Below are 21,242 nucleotides of genomic sequence, written 5' to 3' on the forward strand. Positions count from 1 at the left end.
CTCACAGTTCTGGAGGTTGATTCCTAGCCTCGGTTAAGGCTGCCCGCTGAAGCAGTGCCATCTGGCCTCTCCAGGATCCTCTCTTCTTCTTCACAGCTTGGTACCTGGCTTCTAAGATAAGCGTCCCCAGAGCTCCAGGCTGAAGCAGCTTTTATGCCTCAGAAAGCACGAAGTAGTCTCATGTGTGCTGGGTGCTCAGTTGGGTCTGACTCTTTGAAACCCCATGGACTTTTCTATCCATGGAATTTTCCAGACAAGAATACTGAAGCGGGTTACCATTTCCTATTCCAAGGGTTATTCTCAACCCAGTGATCAAACCTGTTTCTCTTGCATTTCCTGCTTTGGCAGATGGATACTTTACCACTGAGCCACTCAGGATAGGCCGAATTCAAAAGGAGGAAACATGAACCCATCTTGAGTAGAAGGAATGCTGACATCCCCTTGTAAGAAGTGCTCATGGCTGCTTTAAAATATAAGATCTGCTTAATTCAGACACAAGTACTATCAATTTTATTAAGCATCTGTTTCTGGGATCTATTCCTGACTTCTCTACCTCCTTGATATTTATTATATTTGGTTCTTTATTACAGCTTTAATAACTTGTTTACTGCAGGTTAAGGCTAACTCTTAAAATGAATTACAAAAGGAAGATGTTTTGGACGATCTTGTGAGTGGGGAACAGATGATGCTACTGGTTTTAGAGACAAATTATTTACTTGGTATTATCACAACTGTGTCATCTTTGGATAAATTTTACTATGGTAAATATGTTTTGCAAGATGAATGCTGTCCAGCATAAATGCTTCACAAAGAAAGCTTTGTGAGAATATTTTAGGGGACATTGAATTTGGATTAAATTTTGAAAGCCAGAAGAATTTTCTTACTATCTAAGATGACCAAGATTTTTTTCTGGAGCCATAATAGAAAAATATTGGGAAAATGGCTTACATTCAGGATGGCTTACATTTTCCCCTGAGATCCTATTAATTTATTACATCTGGTGATTTGAAGACAGAGTGGTGCTTTAAATGATACCACTGTAGTCTAAACTTTCTACTGTAGAGGTTGAAAAACAATCAAAGTGAATATTTTTATTCCTTTGTAGTATAGTATGATAAAAAATTAAAGTTAAGGGAAATCTCTCAGTAAAAACCCATTATTTAAAAATGATACAGCTATGGTCCAGAGGTATTAAATAACTTATGCCAGTGACATTTGATTAATCTGAGTCAGGATCTGAGCTTGGTCTACGCAGAAGCAACCATTGCATTATTCTTCAAGGAGATCTTATTAACTATACACAACAGATACAATGCATTTGGCCATCAGTACCAGCATTAAACTAAGTTTATCCAATTAAAATTTGATGAAAAGCAAAGAAGACATGGTGGTTCAGACAGTAAACAATCTGCCTGCAATGCAGGAGACCTGGGTGTGATCCCTGAGTCAGGAAGATCCTCTGGAGAAAGGAATGACAACTCACTCCAATATTCTTGCCTGGACAGTTCTGTGGACAGAGGAGCCTGGTGTGCTGCAGTTGATGGTGTCACAAAGAGTCAGATATGACTGAGCAACTAAGAATACATTTTAAAGCCTCCCAAGTATCTTTATTGTGACTATTTGGGCAATCTGGGAGGTGAAGAATTAAAAGTATGTAACCTCTATGGAAGATTTCCAAAAACTATGGAAAATCTAAAAAAAGATCTAACACATCAGAAAGAAGCAGAAACTTTGTCAAAGGGAAGAGAGGATTCTGTTCTGGGTAAGAACAAACTGCACTTATTGGGGAATTTCAAAAGGGACTGACATCCTGTCGGAAATATGATATGGAGAAATGCTTTACAAAGACAAAGTTAGAAATGTCTGAAAAAGAGAGCTGAGTCATGAGCAAACTCTGGGGAGGGATATATATGTGTATGTGAAAGGAGAAAATGTCATGCCTGGGCATTGATTATGAAAGAAGGAAAAAGAACAAAAACTAAAACATCATAATTTTGGTCAACCAATCATATTTATGACTAAATGTGTGGGAGTGTGTCATGACACAAGCAAATCAGAATATTATGCTTGGTTAATTATAATAACTGAGCATGAAATTTTGAAACAGATAAGCTTGACAAAGTATATTCAGGGCCCTTAAGACATTTAAAACAATGTGAAATAATTTGGATTTCACATTTGATATTTAAATATAGTACTTTATTTGCTCACAGCACATGTTGGAATCATCAATGATCTTGCATTTAAGATATTCATTTACTTTATACTTCAAATGAATCTTTCCTAAAAGTAGTAGCATCTAATTGATTAAATTGATTGTGATGACTATTTTGTCATTATTTTGATGTCACAGTGATGCCTTCTGATCATGGAATGCTATTCAGTCAAATAAGATTCTAATCACTATACCATCTCTGAATAGTGATGGAAAAGTGACCCAAGATTTAGTTATATTCTAAGGACTTATTTGTGATACCAATCAAAGTACATATTCCCTGTATCCCTAAAATTCCTGGATCTATTTATAGAAGTCTAGTTCAGATTTTACATAATCCAGTATATGAGTGTATGTTTTGTGTGTATAAATATATATGTCTGCCTTTGCAGCTGTAATATGATTTTGTCATTTATAGTGCCTTTCTGGGGGTTCCTGGGTGGCTCAGTGATAAAGAATCCACTTGCTGACTCAAGAGTTGCAAGTTTGATCCCTGGGTCTGAACAATCCCCTGAAATAGGAAATGGCAACCCACTCCAGTATTCTTGCCTGGTAAATCCCTTGGACCGAGGAGCCTTGCGGGCTACAGTCCATGGGATCGCAAGAAGTCAAATACAACTGAGAGACGATGCACACATCGCATTTCTAGGACTAAAAAAAAAAAAAAAATGTCATTGCACTTGACTCAGCAGTCTTGTATATTCTACAAGCGTCCATGAAACTCTGGCAGGCTAACTTGTTAGCTTGAAATAGATGAAAGTGTCAGGCTTTTCACAGTTCTTGACACAACTTTTCTAATTTCATTTCTTGCTGCTCCCTGTCTGCATGACACTTAAGGTGCATTACTCACACTTCCCAAATATAACTTGCAATTCTATATCTTAATTTATAGGTTGCTTTTCCATCAATTTCCACTCAGGAAACATTTATCCATATTCTTCTTGAAATATTTTTTTATATCAAATCACTCATCAGACATAACTTTTGACTCTTTAGTTTATATTGTTAATGTAGTATCTGCTACTTTATTTTGCATTAAGATCAGCTTTGTATGATATTATTCAATATGATATTCATTGTGGATAATTTTTATTCCAAGTGCCCAGCACAGAGTTTTCAATAAAACATCTCAATAAATCAACACAATGAATGTTTCAGAAGTTCATCTAGATTTTTTTCCAAAATATACTCTAAGTAACTGTAATTATTTAAAGGGAAAATAGGACCAAAACCAGGGTAGGATTCCACACCTTTTATTTCCTTATTATAGGAAATGTTTTGTAATAGGCTAAGACTGAAAGAGAAATAAATGCCAGCAATCAAAACACAATCCCAAAACAGCAGGTGGTTTGAATAGTTGGTTTGAATAAGCAGCCATCCTACTAGCTCTGATATAGATTTAAGAGTTGCCTCTGGGAAAAATGACAAGTCAAAACAAGAACTAAGACAGTCACCCAGGGATGTATGTGCGAGACAGTGACATCAATAGAACCAACTCTTTTCAAACCAATGACAAGTACTGAGGGCTGTATCATTCCTTGAATTACTAATGATACTGCTGATATTGAGTGTTTGTTTAGATCTTTGAGTGTATTATATATTCTCCTATAGTTGACTTGTTAATGGACTCTAACACTGAGAAGTTCTTGGCCTAGAGATGCTGTTTAAATTGCCCAGGCATTATCAAATGAATCAACTTTAGTTTAATCCATTATTAAACCAAAAATAATATATAAATAACCTTCAAAAGAAAAATAATGTACATCAGAGAACAGAAAAGTTTAGCATTTTATTATATTCCTTCAATTGCATTACCTGCATTTGTTCTACAAACATTTGTCGAGCTTCAGCTATGTTTCAGAGAGTATGGCATATTTGTTTTATATTGTTGCTATAACAAATTACCACAAAATTAGTGACATAAAATATTGGGTTAGACAAAACGTTTAAGTTCTTCTGTAAAATGGTACAGAAAAATGAACTTTTTGGCCAGCCCAGTAACACCCATTTATTTTGTCATTGTTCTTTAGGTCAGAAATCCATTTGAGATCATTTGGGTTCTTTGCTTAGGGTCTCACAGGCTGAAATCCAGAATCATCCACACTGAGGTCTTATCTATAGATTACGGGAAAAAATCCATTTCCATGTTCCTTCAGGTTGTTGGCAGATTGAACAAAATCCTTTTAATTCTTTGAATCTCTATGGCTCTCCCTCTTACTACAAACCACAGAAAACCATCTACTTTTAAAGTGTTCATGGAATTGGAAGTTCAATAGTTATTTGTGTGAAGTGGGGAGGGAAATCAAGAAATGATGTCCAGGTTCCTGGCTTTAGCCACTGGTTGGGATGATGTGCTGGTTTCTGTAAAAAGGAAATGGGGAGGGAAAATGAGCACAGGGAAGTGAAGGATGGGAAGCTCAGTTTTGAACATGAAAAGTTTGACACCTTTTTAAGCCAGCCAAATATAGATGCTTGTAACACAGTTGGGTGTACTACTGTAGAATTCAGATGAAAGATCTGGGTTGGAGCTACTCAATTGACAAACCGATTGCATATGGTTAATTGAAGTCATAATCAGTCAGTTCAGATTAGTCGGTCAGTCGTGTCTGACTCTTTGTGTCCCAATGAACTGTAGCACGCCAGGCCTCCCTATCCACCACCAGCTCCCAGAGTCCACACATACCCATGTCCATCGAGTTGATGATGCCATCCAACCATCTCATCCTCTGTCGTCCCCTTCTTCTCCTGCCCTCAATCTTTCCCAGCATCAGGGTCTTTTCCAATGAGTCAGCTCTTCGCATCAGGTGGCCAAAGTATTGGAGTTTCAGTTTCAACATCAGTCCTTCCAGTGATCACCCAGGACTGATCTCCTTCAGGATGGACTGGTTGGATCTCCTTGCAGTCCAAGGGACTCTCAAGAGTCTTCTCCAACACCACAGTTCAAAAGCATCAATTCTTTGGTGCTCAGCTTTCTTTATAGTCCAACTCTCACATCCATACATGACCATTGGAAAAACCATAGCCTTGACTAGACGGACCTTTGTTGGCAAAGTAATGTCTCTGTTTTTTAATATGTTGTCTAGATTGGTCATAACTTTCCTTCCAAGGACTAAGCGTCTTTAATTTCATTGCTACATTCACCATCTGCAGCGATTTATAGTAATAATACTGAAAGGTAATTCAGAAGTCTTATTACTGAAAGGTAATTCCTAGAGAGAGAATGCAGCATGAAAGGAGATCTAAGACATAATACCCAGGTTGACTAACAGAAATGGCTCAAAGAAGAGCCTACATAAAGGATACATAAAAATAAAGAAGAACTAGGGCCGTTGCTGTTATGCAAGACAAGGAAATGAGAATTTCAAAAAATTTCAAAGTTGAAGAAAGTAGGCAACATTTTTGAACACTGTAGGCAAGTCATGTTAAAAAAAATAACTGATGTATGGATCAGACTTAGTGACAAGGGATTCATTGGTTATCATTTGATAAAGTTTGGTACAGTGTGTGTGCAACCCAAAATGAAGTGGGTTTAGTTATAAATGAAACCTGAGGAATTTCTCTTTCAGTAATATTTATAATTGCTATTCTCTGGGAGAACCAGTTTTAAGTTAGGCTAAAAGTTATAAGAATGTTCACAAAAGAGCCTGACAAAGAAGGGGAACTTGCTTATGGGTGAACCATGGGTACCGGAGAGCACAATGGAATGGTTTTTAGAAGAGAGGAGAAGAGAGACAGATATGTATTTTACATTTTTTAAATTTAAAAATTAAATTCTAGCTGATTTACACTGTTAGCTTCATATTGTAAATATGAAGTGACTTTACAACAGTGATTTTATAGATTACACTCCATTTAAAGTTTTAAAATATTGGTTATATTCTCTGTGCTATATAATATATGCTTATATATTTTTACACATAATTGTATATTTTTCATATATTTTACACATAGTAGTTTGTATTTTTTAACCATTTACCCCAATTTTGCTCCTTCCCAACCCCTCTCTCCAGTGGTAACCATAAGTATGTTCTCTATATCTTATCCATAAATCTGTTTTGTTTTATTATATTGATTGATTTATTTTTCTATTCCACATATTAACATACAGTATTGTCTTTTTCTGTCTGAACTATTTCACTAAGCATAATACCTTCCAGGTCCATCCATGTTGTTGCAAATGGCAAAATTTTGTTCCTTGTGTCCTGAGTAATATTTCACCAGTGCTCAATGTATGGAAACAACCTTAGTGTCTTCTTTATTAATCTGCTGTTGGACACTTAGGATACTTCTATATATCAATTGTAACTAATGATGCTATGAACACTGGAGTGCATATATCTGTAATAAATGTGTGTTTAAATGAGAATGTGGAAGATGTGGGTTTGAATCCGGGGAGTTCCAACAGTGTAATGGTATACAATTTATTACATTGAATTGACATCAAAATAACAAGAGAGAGAAAAATAAAATGCATCAATAATGAAGGTAGAATAAATATTATGATAATCTTCTAGAAAGAAAGTGATCAGGCTTCTCAGGATTCAGCAATGAGTTGGACAGAGTTCACGTTTCTGGTGGATGGAGAGTGCTTATGCCTCTAGATGGGAAGGGAGCTGCAGAGAGTCTAGCTTAACTAGAGAGCTCCAGAAAGAGACTTACTTCTTTAAAGAACTGGCACATAGGTCTCCAGAAATTGATTGCATAGGAAATCCTGTACAGCAGAGGGATGACTATTAATAGATTTGAAGCCAGTAGTGGAGGGAAAGGGTAAGATATTGGAAGAAATGTTCAGGTTAGTAAGGTCAAGGCAGTGAGGACCACATACTACTAAGTACTTAAATTTAATATGCCTTATGTAAGAGGTAAAAAAAATCATCCTTGACTCACAAAATAAATACAACATTTGGTTGGTAGGAGTGTACTGAATAAAATGAAATATTCTCAAGATAAATAAAGAAAATTTAAAATATCCATCTCAAATTGTTCCTAAAGGCAGTGATGGAATCAAAATGAATACATTTGTATAGACTTGATACATGCAAAGCATTATCGATTGAAAGGTCAAGGATTAACCTTTCTAAAATCTCAAAATTTTAAGATAAGTTCCAACTCTCCCCCATTGGGTTATCTCACTTTATTGCTATATAGCAGTTTCAGGTAGATATCCTGGGGTTTATGGAATGCTAAAATTGAGAAAAATATAAGAAAAGAATATAGAATCAGTATACAGGGTACTTTTGAGAAAAAAATGCAATGACTTCTGCCAAAGAAAACTGTATTTTAGAGCCAACTGAGCATCCATCTCAGGATTCATAATGTTCAGATCTTTAGGATGTTTTTTTTAAAAAAATCAACTACTTTTAGTTACTGATATTTTCCAGGCCTATATCAAAACTGTTTTTACTGAGTTATAGAGCATCTAACAAGAGTCATCAAAAATGATAGACAAGTATGGTGCTAAAAAAAGTAATATTAAAATCTTCTAAAAGTATTTTACAGAAAAGATGGTAGTCAGTCAATATCCCAGAATGTCTGGCTTCATCTATTGGCTGGAGAGTGGAGAAGGTCTTTGAGAGAAGTAACAAAGGGTATGAGCAAGTTCTTAGTGGGGAGCAAAAAGAGCAATAATTTTATTTATAGGTTTAAAAAAATTATTGGAATATAGTTGATTTATAATGTCATGTTAGTATATTTTTTATACTTTAGATAATTGTATTCAGTAATTAGATATATACATCTGAAATTCATGGACTATATCAAATCTAGAGATAGAGCTTTGAAAATTGTTAATTTAGAATTGGGATATGAGATCTCCTAATTTGAGCATCAGGGTTAAAAAACATAAGAAAAGTTTAGAAGAGAATAGAAATCTAGAAATACCCAGTACTTTGGGGTCAATCACAACAGCAGATTTAGTGAGACAAAGAGACGAAGGATGCTGAGTATAATTTGATCCAAAGGGAATGAATCACTGGAAAGGGAGACATAAAAGATTCAGGAGAGACAAATGACTGATAAAGAAAAGTGCAAGCAGGTCCAGGAGTGAGTAGGGTTAAGAGTGTGGTGGACAGGTTGACCTTGAACAGATCTTACCTTGGGGGACTGGAGGAAAAACAGCCCTAAAATATCCACTAGTAGCAACATGTAGGTAGTGGAGTTAGGAGGAGCTGTGGGCTTTCATGCCCATCATGGCTTCAGAGTTCTTAAATAATTAGTAAAGGCAGTCGTCTCTGGGAAAGAGAGGGAGGAAGTCTATGGAGCAAAGTAGCAACAAATCTAAACAATCTCTAGGGAAAATGGAAAGCTTACCAACTGCAAGGGAAATTAGTGCAGATCAATGCTGAGGGCCCAGTGAGATTAGAAGCCATGCATTTATATTTATGGATTCATGTTGTTTTTCAGTGGTCTTCAGCTGTTGGATGCAGGAACTCCCATGTGGCGCTTTGGAGTAGGGGAAGAAAAAATGATAGACTTAAAGATACTGATGGAGTTCAGTTGATCTATCTTGTGACTCAGACTCTGTAAGAAATAGAATGAGGTCCAAAGATCTGACAAATCAGGAAAGTTAGAGGGATGCTGAGATTGGAATTCAGAATTTTCAAAGCTATGCACAGGTATAGGAGGAATGGATGCATACTATGTATTGTCTGGAAGCGGGATATAATTCAGACATATAGATTTTTGAGATGACATATTTGTTGCAGTCAAGAATAAACTGTAGAAATCAAGAGTCAGCTGGATGTGAAAAGCAAGGGAAAGGGGAAAGTTAATTATTCAATAAATATTTATTGAAGAACCTCTATGAGTTCAGGTATTATACCTGAGATACAAAATGCTGGAGATACAAAAATGGCCAAGACACAATGTGCTAATTTGCTTCAGTCATGTCTGATTCTCTGTAACCCCCTGGACTGTAGCTGGCCAGGCTCCTCTATCCATGGGATTCTCCAGGCAAGAATACTGGTGGGTTGCCATTCCCTTTTCCAGGGGATCTTTTTGACCCAGGGATCAAACCTGTGTCTCTTACTCTCAATTAGATCGGTCTCCTGGAATGATTTATGTTTCCAGCTTAGGAAACAATGTGGATGAGAGAGTGACAGTATTAAATGACAGTGTCAAAACTTATAATTAATACTCATTTAGCTTTAGTAGCTGATATGAAAATCCAAGTAGCAGTATAAGCAGTATAAGCCATTTATCTATATGGCTATAGATAAATTTGAATTATGAAGAGAAGCCTGTGTTGAATAGGAAAGACTTGGTGGAGTATACCGTGTAGCCCTGGAGAGCACGTGGACAGCGTGTGAGGGAGAGGGGAGGTTCCTGAACTCCGAGATTGTAGGGCAGGTAGAGGAAGAAAAGAGCCACTGAAAGAGTTGTGATGAGATCAGGCAATTTGCTTTTGAGAAAAATGAATAAGAGTGTTCCAGAAGAAGAATGGTTCCTATAGTCCAATAAGTCAGAGATCCCGAGGAGAAAGACCAAATTGCTTGAATAGATTTGGCAAATAGGAAAGCATCGATCATCTTAGCAGGTACAATTTCAGCAGATTGGGGTGACATACATTCCTCTGGGTAGAGGAATACATGAAAAACTTAGAAAATTATGTATTATCAATGATGGCCAGCAACTTTGAAGGTTGTCTCATAATTACAAAATATAGTCTGTATCTTCGGTCTTTTAAGTAAAAAGGTATGTATGTTGACTAGAGAAATTTACAATAAGAAATATAAGGTATACATAAAATGTCCAAAAATTAACCTAAACAGAGAAGAAAATAGAATGTCATAACTATAGATGTTGGGGGTGGGGTGGTTAGGGATGTATTATTTATAGGAATAATAATGATTTTTAAATTTAGTTTTATCACTAGTTAATGAAAAATCCCTCAGTAGTTAAAGCTAAATCCAATTTTTCACACACCTCAGATGAAATCTGTGTCCCATAAAGAGTGAAATTATATGCTTTTGAAAATAAAGTAATAGATTATTTTGACATGGACAAGTAATTCCACATATTATTGCCTTCAAATTTAATGGTGATACCAAATGTAAACATCTTTTACATTTAACGAATGACTCTTGATTTCAAGGAAAAAAGAGACCACCTTTCAGAGCTTTGGGGAATGAACATATGTTTAACAGTTCCATTGCATTTTCAACATAATTAGTCGTCTAACTATGTATCCAAATAAAGCTAATGAATTTCCATGTACAATTAACTATGATTTATCTAAGGGTATTACAGTTTGAATTATTTTCTATCAACTTTTTCATAATTATCTTTTAATATGAATTTGCTAATTATTTATGGACAAATTTCATTTTGAGTAAATTAAAATCTATTTCCACAATGCAGCATATATTGAGCAGCAGTTAAGAGAGGTGGTTGTAGAAAATTCAGCTTTAATTATTTCCCCCCCCCGCAAAGGAGACTTTGAGAAGTTAGGCAAATAATTTACTTCAGTTCTCTTTTATAAATAAATTAAAAATAAATGAGCCCTTTAAAATATTTTAAGATTTCTTAAAAGTCCATACATCTTAACTTAGTTTCAACAGCTTCATTTTTGATTGATCTTGGTTTGATTTATTTCGCTATTTAAAGAAGAGAGTATTTATTGTATATTTTCTGTGAGTTTGTGTTAAGAGGCATGTGGAAGCTAGAATATAGAAAATTTATGACTTTAGGATTACTCCTCAAATAGAATGTGCTTATAAAGTATACAACAATAAATCCAACTTGGCTTAAAATATTAGCCAGCATATATATGATTTTTAAATTGGTTAGGAATCAAATACATGAAATGCTAAGCAAAAGCCATCAGAAATAACATATGGGGTAGCTAAATCATGTCCAAACAATTTAAAACTCTTAAAATATTTTGGAAATTCTTACCAAATTATATAGTAATATATATCCATATTACCTATATTTTAAAACATATTAGATGCTTATTAGGAAAAAAGTAAGTGTGATTTTCGTGGGCATAGAGCTAGACTCAGTATAATTGATAAAATGAGCCTAAGGAAAAACACAGTTCGATTTTTTTTATTTTGCTTTGTTTTAAGAATTGCTCATTCAAAATGTCCTCAGAGATTCTCTTTAAGATTGATATTCAGCATATAAAATTAATCCATATTAAAACTCCATCTAATTTAATTCCTTTTTTACAGCTGAGTAATATTCTATTTTATATATGTAAAACATATATAATTACATATATTTATATGTAAAAACATATAATTATATCCCCAGTAAAGCCAATTCTTCTTTATCTATTCATCTGTCATTGGACATTTAGGCTGTTTCCATGTCCTGGCTGATGTAAACAGTGCTGCAATGAACTGGGGTACCAGTGTCATTTTTAATTATAGTTTTCTTAACATATATGCCCAGTAGTGGGATTACTGGGTCATATGGGCCATATGGAGTGAAGTAAGTCAGAAAGACAAAAACAAATATCGTATACTAATCCATATATGTGGAATCTAAAAGAATGGTACAGATGAACCTATTTCCAGGGCAGGAATAGAGACCCAGATGTAGAGAATGGACATGTGGACACAGGGTAGAAGGAGGTGGGAAGAGCTGGGAATGTGTATTCACATGTATACACTACCACATGTAAAACAGGTGAAAGTGGAAATGAAAGCCACTCAGCTATGTCCGACTCTTTGCAACCCCATGGACTATACAGTCCATGGAATTCTCCAGGACAGAACACTGGAGTGGGTCGCCTTTCCCTTCTCCAGAGGATCTTCCCAACCCAGAGGTTGAACCCAGGTCTCCTGCATTGCAGGCAGATTGTTTTCCAGCTGAAGGAAGCCCAAGAATACTGGAGTGGATAGCATATTCCTTCTCCAGTGGATCTTCCTGACTCAGGAATTGAACTGGGGTCTCCTGCATTGCAGGCGGATTCTTTACCAACTGAGCTATCTGGGAAGCCTGACCTAGATGAGTAGGTTATGGGGGAGGAGGTCCAAGAGGAAGGAGATATGTGTGTGTGTGTATGTGTGTATAAATACACCTGATTCATTTCATTGTACAGCAGAAACTAACAACTGTCTGAAGTAACTTATTCCAATTAAAAAAAAAAAAAGAAACAGCACACACTCTCATCTGTCTGGGCTACAGAACTTTGAAAGACTGTTGCTTAATGATATGAACGAGAGACATTTGTGAGTGATGAAGCCAGTATAATTACATCCCCAATAAAGCCAATTCTATTGGATACTGAAGAAGTGCCCACTGGGAGGATTATCACCTGTAAGAATGGAGAGATGCAAGGTCAAGTCAGGTCTTGTATAACATAATCTACATATTCTAAGAGAGTTCTGTTTATTTTTTTCTTTTTATTATTTGTCATTTTTTAAATTTACTTTTTAATTGAAGGGTAGTTGCTTTACAGAATTTTGTTACTTTCTGCCAAACCTCAACATGAATCAGCCATAGGTATACATATGTCTCTCATGCAATGTGCTGCATCTGCACTGTCTTTACAACCAGTTTTATGGAAGCTCAACTTTTTAAACCAGTAGATCTTGCCAAGATTCTTACCAATCGAAATGTGATGTTCAATGCTTTGTAGTTAAAGTGAGAAAGCCAGGCATATCTCAAACAAAAGATGAAACAAAAATAACAGTAGTAGCTGTCATTTTATAGACGCATGTCCCAGCCTTCTCATGTCATTGAGTTATGTGGATCATTCAACCCTCTTTTCTCTTTTAGAGAAATTCACAATCAAATATAGAAAATGGAAAACCCATATTATCTACTATCTGGCTTCCCTGGTGGCTCAGAGGGTGAAGCGTCTGCCCGCAGTGCGGGAGGCCCGGGTTCGATTCCTGGGTCGGGAAAATTCCCTGGAGGAGGAAATGGCAACCCACTCCGGTACTCTTGCCTGGAAAATCCCATGCATGGAGAAGCCTGTAGGCTACAGTCTATGGTAGGTTACAGTCTGTGGGGTCACAAAGAGTCGGACACGACTGAGCAACTTCACTTTCACTGCACTTTATGTTGAAATATAAGTATAAATATTAATGTATGTTAAATAGAAATACATGGCATTGTACCTAGTGTTTTTATTAGAATAAAACTTGAAATCTACAGTTTTAGATTTTCTGCTTAGACATTAATCATGCAGTGAACTGATTAGCTAAAAATAGAAGTGAAATAGAATAATTATTTAAAAAGTTCAAAAAACAGTTGTCAGGCATAATGTCAGTTTATAGTATCTCATGAATACTGATACTGAAACTCAAGAATAGTAATCACATAAGCAGTGGAATTTTGACTTGACTATTATACTTTGAAGATAACCTTCCTCCATGTGTATTGAATAAAAGAAAAACAATTATTTAGCATGTTTTTATGACCATACTGTTAAAACAATACAAAATCATAGGTATACTTTAATGTTATTATACATTAATCAAAGTCTAATACATTAAAAACCAGGGCCCCAAAGACCAAATCTCAATCCTATAACAAAACACCAAAACAAATATACTTTGTTATTATACATTAATCATAGTCTAATCAAATCAAAAGCAGATCTATATGTCAAACTTTAAATAAAGGGAAAGCAGAACTAAACAGAGTTAATAAATCAATCAGAGAATTGCAGGTATAAAACACTTTGTTCCCCCTAGTCTACCTTAACAATGAATCTTGAAAGATTGGGAACTTTGAAGAAAAGAAATTGGAAGGGGGCTTGTATCTCCCACCCCAGCAACACAAGCAGAGAAAAAATATTTAGTTTACCATTTTATTTAAGCATACCTATATAAGGACAAACTTCTGAATGGAAACAACAGATGGGTTGACATTTCCTCCATAAGGTGATAAAGAGAAGAACTTGTAAAATTGACCACCCAAATCTAAAAGCAAGGACCACATGTGGGTTATACAATGTATTACAGCTGTGTGACATCATAAAGCCTTGTGTTTAAGAGACTGAAGTCCCAGAAGAGGCTCTGTATCTTTAGAAACTATCTGTAACAATCAGCAGGCTTGCTTTCTTCTTTTTCTGAATTTTAGCTTTTTTCATCCTTAGTATGGACTATGATTAAGTTATTGTGGGAAAATAAACTGAGATAAGGAAGGTAAAAGCTTTTAGCCAGTTCCTGGCACTGAGGAAGTCCTTTGTGAAGGTTATTTATCTTTATTATGAAAAATATTGACTCGGGCAGCTATTCTTTTTACTCTCAGTTTATAAGCAGCATTAATAATTAGTGTTATTCTGTACACGTGTACTAATATCGTCCCTATTAACATTTATCTCACTGGCTCAAGTAGGTGTCAGTAGGATGCTTTTTCTGGCTCTTTCCACCTCAAACAATACACCACAACTGTACCTTCAGCAACAGGCAGGATCCAATCAATTTCTGTCATTCTACTTCTGAGTGCCAACCACCAGGCCCTGATAGATTTCCATGGGTTTACCAGTGCATTACAAATCAGTTACCTGGCTTGTTTCCTTGGTGAAATGAGATGAGAAATCTGGTCTAGGCCTACCCAGGATATCTGTGTAGGTTTCTAGCTTTCTGTGGAAAGTTGGTCTATTTCCTCCATGTCACCTCTCCTAGAATGTTCATTAGGGTGATGCTTGTAGAATAGTAGTACACAATTTCAATACTTTAACCAAGAAATAACCACCAAGATAATCTTCGTGCCATGAAGGATGGGACTCATTTGGACTAGTCTTTTTTATATGGCAGTCAAGATTTCTATCAAAAGAAATATGTAGAATACATAATGATATATTAATATGTTTAAGAAGTCCTAATTACCAAAGAAAACTTGCTGTAAAATCACTTTTGAACAAAAAGCCCACATACATACATGTGCATTAAATCTATACTAACAACAACAAAACTAGCTAAAAGTCCTTAGGAGTAGAATAAAAATGCCTTAATAAGTAAGAGTCTATGGAACTATATTTGAAGTTTGGAAAGGATTTTAAATATTATTTAGTATTATTAATATCATGTGTGTTATTTAATATCACGTGTGTTCAGCCTTGTTCATTGCATTAACTCATGTTTTAAACTTAGAGTAAACCTAGAAAAAATAGTTTTACTCCCGTCTAATAGGTAAGGAAACTGGTGTGGAGACAAACCTACCTCCAGAGATAACGTCTTTTTTCAAACCACATGCCATAGTACTGTGGTTAAAATGCCAGTGTAATCCTCTAATGGCATTTTACCCTTAGTTAATATGAAGATGATTTGATCATTAATCCCTTATTTTCTAGAATCTTATGCGAAGGAAAGCACACCTTCTAAAACATGAAATGTCTTGCAAATATAATACAAATACTACTTGTAATTCTACAGTTTAAATTGTATATAGCATTTAAAAGCAAGTTCCAACTTAAGATATATAAATAATATGCCTTCTAATAAAAAAATCACACAAATTGTGTTTCCTATTATTTTAACATAATCTTGATACTTAAAGTTTTTGATCCAAATTAGCGTGTAGAGGAACTCTAGATTTTGGTGTGAACATAAACATGAAAAAATGTGCTGAACCGAAAGTAAGTAATGGTAAAGTAAGTAAATAAAGATTTAACCAAATCCCAACCATTGACAGAATGACAGGAATCTTGGACTAGAAGATGAGCAAATCAACTGAACAGAGAGAAAGAGAAATCATACAAACTAAGTTTGTCTTTGTAATTTCTGATGAAAACAGACATTCCTGACTAAGGCATTGAAGTGTTTTAAAGTTCCTAAAATATTCTGACAAAAATTGCAAAAGTGTGGCACAAACGAAATCAGACTGTGTTACCTCCCTAATCCCTCTTAAAAAGTAATGCATGCGTCTTTGAGGAAAATGGAAGCATGACATCGTAAAGGACAGCAAGGTGGAATTGCTACATTTTTTTTCTTTGTTGCTCTGGGCTGTCATTTTCACATAAATGTTAGAAAATATGACAGTGTGTTTCTTACATTTAAAATTACCTATTTCTTGCTGCAGCAAGGACAGGGCCCGTCCTTATTTAGGCTATACAGTCCTTGTTAATGATAGAAATCTCCATTTTCATATAAATAACATGTGATCTGTCTGATTTGATCCATCTGGCTCTATAGTATTAATTTTAACTGCATCCCGGGATACCCAGATAAAACCAAGGTTAAGCACATCTCTAAACATAGGCTTCCCAGGTAGCACAATGAAAGAATCCTCCCGTCACTTCAGGAGACACAGGAAACACAGGTTCAATGCTTGGATCAGGAAGATCCCCTGGAGTGGGAAATGGCAACCCACTCCAGTATTCTTGCTTGAAAAATTCCAAGAATTGGGGGATATGGTGGTTAATAGGGTTGCAGAGTCAGACACAAGTGAACACACACACACATAGTTAAACCTATCTATCCTTAGATTAAACCACCTTTCCCAGACTCAAAACAGGTATTTTGGATAATTTTATCTCCATGCTTGTAACAAGTTATTTATCTTTAGACTTCTTTTCTATTACCAAATTCAAACTTTCTTTGCTAAGTATGTCTTAGACATTGCATTACTAGAAACTGGTTGACTTTATTGGTATTTTTGTTTGTAATCATACACAGTATGGCTTCGCAATATTTGTGTTTGCTTTACTGTAGTATTTTCTAGAAAATATAGACCCTGAAGATCCATTAATGAATCAGTTTATGGATTCATGAGATTAACCCCAGATTCAAGGCCAAGAAATGGTTTTTTGCATTTCCTTATCACAGTGTCCTCGCAGATTCATGACAAGCATCATGACCTGGAATTAATTACCATAATAAATATTCAAAGTGTATGCATGACATATCAAGAACAAGACTAATAGTAAATGGAGAACAGGGTAGACGGGTCCCTGCCTTCAAGGAGCTTTCATGCTAGTGTGATTTCTCATGGTAGGGTACACATTTGTCCATATTTAGTGTCTAATTAGGGTGCCAAGGATGGAGCCTTCATCCTAGTCAATGAAGAAAACACAACAGCACAGGTAAAAAAAAGGAGAATTTGCTGTTCATCTTTTTCAAATTCTTTCCATTTTCAGTGACTTCATTTTTATTTTACATAATTTAAAATTTACTTTCCATTCATAATTAATACAAAATGTTTACTGTATTCCACGTGTTGTATATCGTTGAATCTATCTTATACCCAATAGTTTGTACCTCACACTCCCCCACTCCTATTCTGCCCCTCCACCCCACTAATCATTAATTTGTTCTGTATCTCTGAACCACTTCTTCTGTGTTATTCATTAGATTGCTCTGTTTTTTACATTCCATGTATAAGTGATATCATACAGTGTTATCTTTCTTTGATTTATTTCATTTTAGCATAATTTACTCTAAGTCCATCTATGTTGCTGCAACTGGCAAATTTTATTCTTTTTTGTGGCTGAGTAATATTCCATTGTTTACATGTACCATATCTTCTTTATCCATTAGTCTGCTGATGAACACTTAGTTTCTATGTCTTTAAAATTATAAATAATGCTGCAGTGAACATTGAGGCCCATGTATCTTTTCAAATAGTGTTTTTGTTGTTTTCAGATGTATACTTGTGAGTGGAATTGCTGGGTCATGTGTTTTTAGTATTTTGAGAAACTTCTATACTATTTTCCACTGTGGCTGAGCCAATTTTCATTCCCACCTATAGCATACAAGGATTCCCTTTTCCCCACATTCTTACCAACAAGTGTTGTATTCTTTTTGACAATAGACATTCTGACAGGTGTGAGGTGATATCTCATTGTGGTTTTGATTTGCGTTTTTCTGATGGCTAGTGATATTGAGCTTCTTTCTATGTGTGTTGGCCATCTACATCTCCTCTTTGGAAAAATGTCTATTCAGTTCTTCTTCCCAATTTTTAATTGTATTGTTTGTTTTTTATATTGAGTTGTATCAGTTCTTTTGATATGTTGGATATCAATTCTAACCTGTATACATGTATAAAATGGAAAAAAAATTCCATTCTAGTTAAAAAGACATTATAATGAATAGCTATACCAATTAGTTTCAATTAACAATAAAATAGGCTCTGGTAACAAGAGCTCCACTAAATACTATAATAATACCCTTAAAGAGAGAAGCTGTATCTTTTGCCTCAGTATCACTCAATTTGCAGATGTTATAGATTTAACACATGTTGAGAAGAAAATATGAACTCAGAATAATGAATGAAGGAGTAGTCGTCTTCTCTTCACTGGGAACAGGCTGCAGTGTGAATATCAAGGATCCATGTTCAGAAGTACTAGTAGTAGATACTGAAGGCTGAAGGACCTGGTAACCTCATTAGACCCGTTGAAGGTGACCATTAGAGCTAGCTCAAGCTGTGACCATTCATGAATATGGTACATCAGCTTATCCCAGTACTCTGCTCTAAGGGAACTAAATAGAAATACTGATAGGTGATTTTCAAAACTTTTCCTAAAGAAGTAGACTACACATATTTCACATATGATTTCTGAAAAATATCAAGATTAATTTAGAAAAATTAACTAATACCAGCAGAATAGATAAACTCCAAGAAGCATGTTTCGTAAACAGCTCTGGGTAAGCAGTACCTGTGGAACATAGAAACATACTGATTTTATAATAAATATTATTTGTTCCAAGTGGATTTTAATGGAGTAAGACTAGAAAAGATACTACATGACCGATCAGGGGTATGAAAAAGTCAATTAGTTAAAATGAGGCTATAATAACAGCTCAAATTCTGAGACATGAAAAAAAATGTAAGTTTTAAAAACTTTTTACTTCTGAAATTGTATATACTTTGTTAAAATACTTTATAGTCCATTTTAGGACTCAGTTCAGTTCAGTCGCTCAGTCGTGTCCGATTCTTTGCGACCCCATGAATGGCAGCACACCAGGCCTCCTTGTCCATCACCGAATCCCGGAGCTTACTCAAACTCCTGTCCATCGAGTCGGTGATGCCATCCAGCCATCTCATCCTCTGTCTTCCCCTTCTCCTGCCCCCAGCCCCTCCCAGCATCAGGGTCTTTTCCAATGAGTCAACTCTTCCCATGAGGTGGCCAAAGTATTGGAGTTTCAGCCTCAGTATCAGTTCTTTCAATGAACACCCAGGGCTGATCTCCTTTAGGATGGACTGGTTGGATCTCCTTGCAGTCCAAGGGACTCTCAAGAGTCTTCTCCAACACCACAGTTCAAAAGCATCAATTTTTCGGTGCTCAGCTTTCTTCACTAACAGTTATTGAAATCTAAGCTATAAATTTCAGCGTTTGTGGTTGTGGTGTCTGAAGTCCTTCAAGAAAAAAAAAAAAAACATAATATTCCTATTTCAGCTAAAACCTCATATACACTGTATATTACAGGTCACCAGAAAAGAGTTTCTTTTAAGAAGAAGAATACATTTCTTTTGAATTTTTTTATTCAAACACAAACTTTAAATACTTAAAATACCTTCAAAAAACAGTAAAAACAGGCATTTAAACACAAATACATTTCTATATACAAATATAGAAAAATTTCTATATACAAATATATAGAAAAATAACCTCATTTATGTAAATGCATCAAATATTTTAATATCTTTTAAAAAGGATAGAATCATTATGTGTTTTGAACTAAGTTAAAAATACTAGCTGTACATCATGACTTTAAAGTGTTTCTTAGCCAGAAGTGAATTTTTCTAGCTATTGACATCCAAATCATTGTAGGTTGTTTCCTCTCTGCTCTAGAGCTTAGATTCTTAGCACTAATGAATGTTACCCAGAACTTGTTTAGTCATTAAGTCATGTCTGACTCTTTGTAACCCCATAGACTGTAGCACACCAGGCTCCATGGGTCCTCCAGGAAAGAACACTGGATTCGGTTGCCATTTTCTTCTCCAGGGGATCTTCCTGAACCAGGGATCGAACATGCATCTCCTGCACTGACAGGCAGATTTTTACCACCCAGCCACCAGGGAAACCTAAAGTACCTAGAGATACCCTGCTTCTAAAATTCTCTGCACCCTCAGCATGCTCTCTACTGTGTAATTTTACTTGAATATACAACAGGTTGGTCTAAATCAATGTACAGCCAACTGTGTTCACTATCTTTTCCCCCAAACAGAAGCTTCGTATTTCTCCTAGCTAATAACAGTATTATCAGAGACTAGTCAATAAATAAATGTACTTTCTTTCCTTCAGCATTGCACATTTAGCATTCATTCACCTTAACGATTCTAAAATCCAGCACCTAGGACTGGTTACAAAATGAAAATGTGGATGCCTTGTTCAAAGATACTAAAAAGGTCTGTGCAAAGAGAGCAGAACTTTAAGCTGTTTGTGGGGACTTCTGAGCATGGAGCCCTGTGTGACTGCACAGACCACATGCCCACCATCATCTCCATAACCTCGTATTTAAATCCTTTGATACCATGAGGCTGTCATCCTTAATATTCTTGAAGCTGCATTAATTTCTGTTTTCTCGCTTCAACCCCATAGTTGATCCTCTTTATTAGGGTTAACATCCTCAGCACTGTAACATATTGGACTAGAAAAGTCTTTACTATGAGAGCTTCCCTATGCATTTAAAAGCATTGAGCAGCATCCATGGTCCCTATTTATTAGATTCCAGCAGTGCCCTTCTTTACCACAGATTGTGATAGTCAAAAATATCTCCAGATATTTCCATATGTCCTCTGGTGGTTCAGCTGGTAAAGTCTGCCTGCAATGCGTTAGACCTGGGTTTGATTCCTGGGTTGGGAAGTTTCCCTGGAGATGGAAATGGCAACCCACTTCAGTATTCTTGTTTGCAGAATCCCATGGACAGAGGAGCCTGGTGGGATATACTCCATGAGGTCGCAAAGAATCGGACATGACTGAGTGACTAGTGCTTTCTGAAGGAGAAGATTTCCCTTTTTGTAAACACTGCTTTGTGTTAACAGAGTGCTCTGTACAAAATATGGAAGTGGTTAGGCTACCCCCATCATACAACATTGGAAGAACTCTCCTAAAACCATGGGATAAAGCCCAGCTCTTTATCATGATACCCAAGTCTTCATAACTTGGCCTTGTGTATCTCTC

The sequence above is a fragment of the Dama dama genome, chromosome 30 (genome assembly GCF_033118175.1).
Source record: "Dama dama isolate Ldn47 chromosome 30, ASM3311817v1, whole genome shotgun sequence".
NCBI lineage: Eukaryota > Metazoa > Chordata > Mammalia > Artiodactyla > Cervidae > Dama > Dama dama.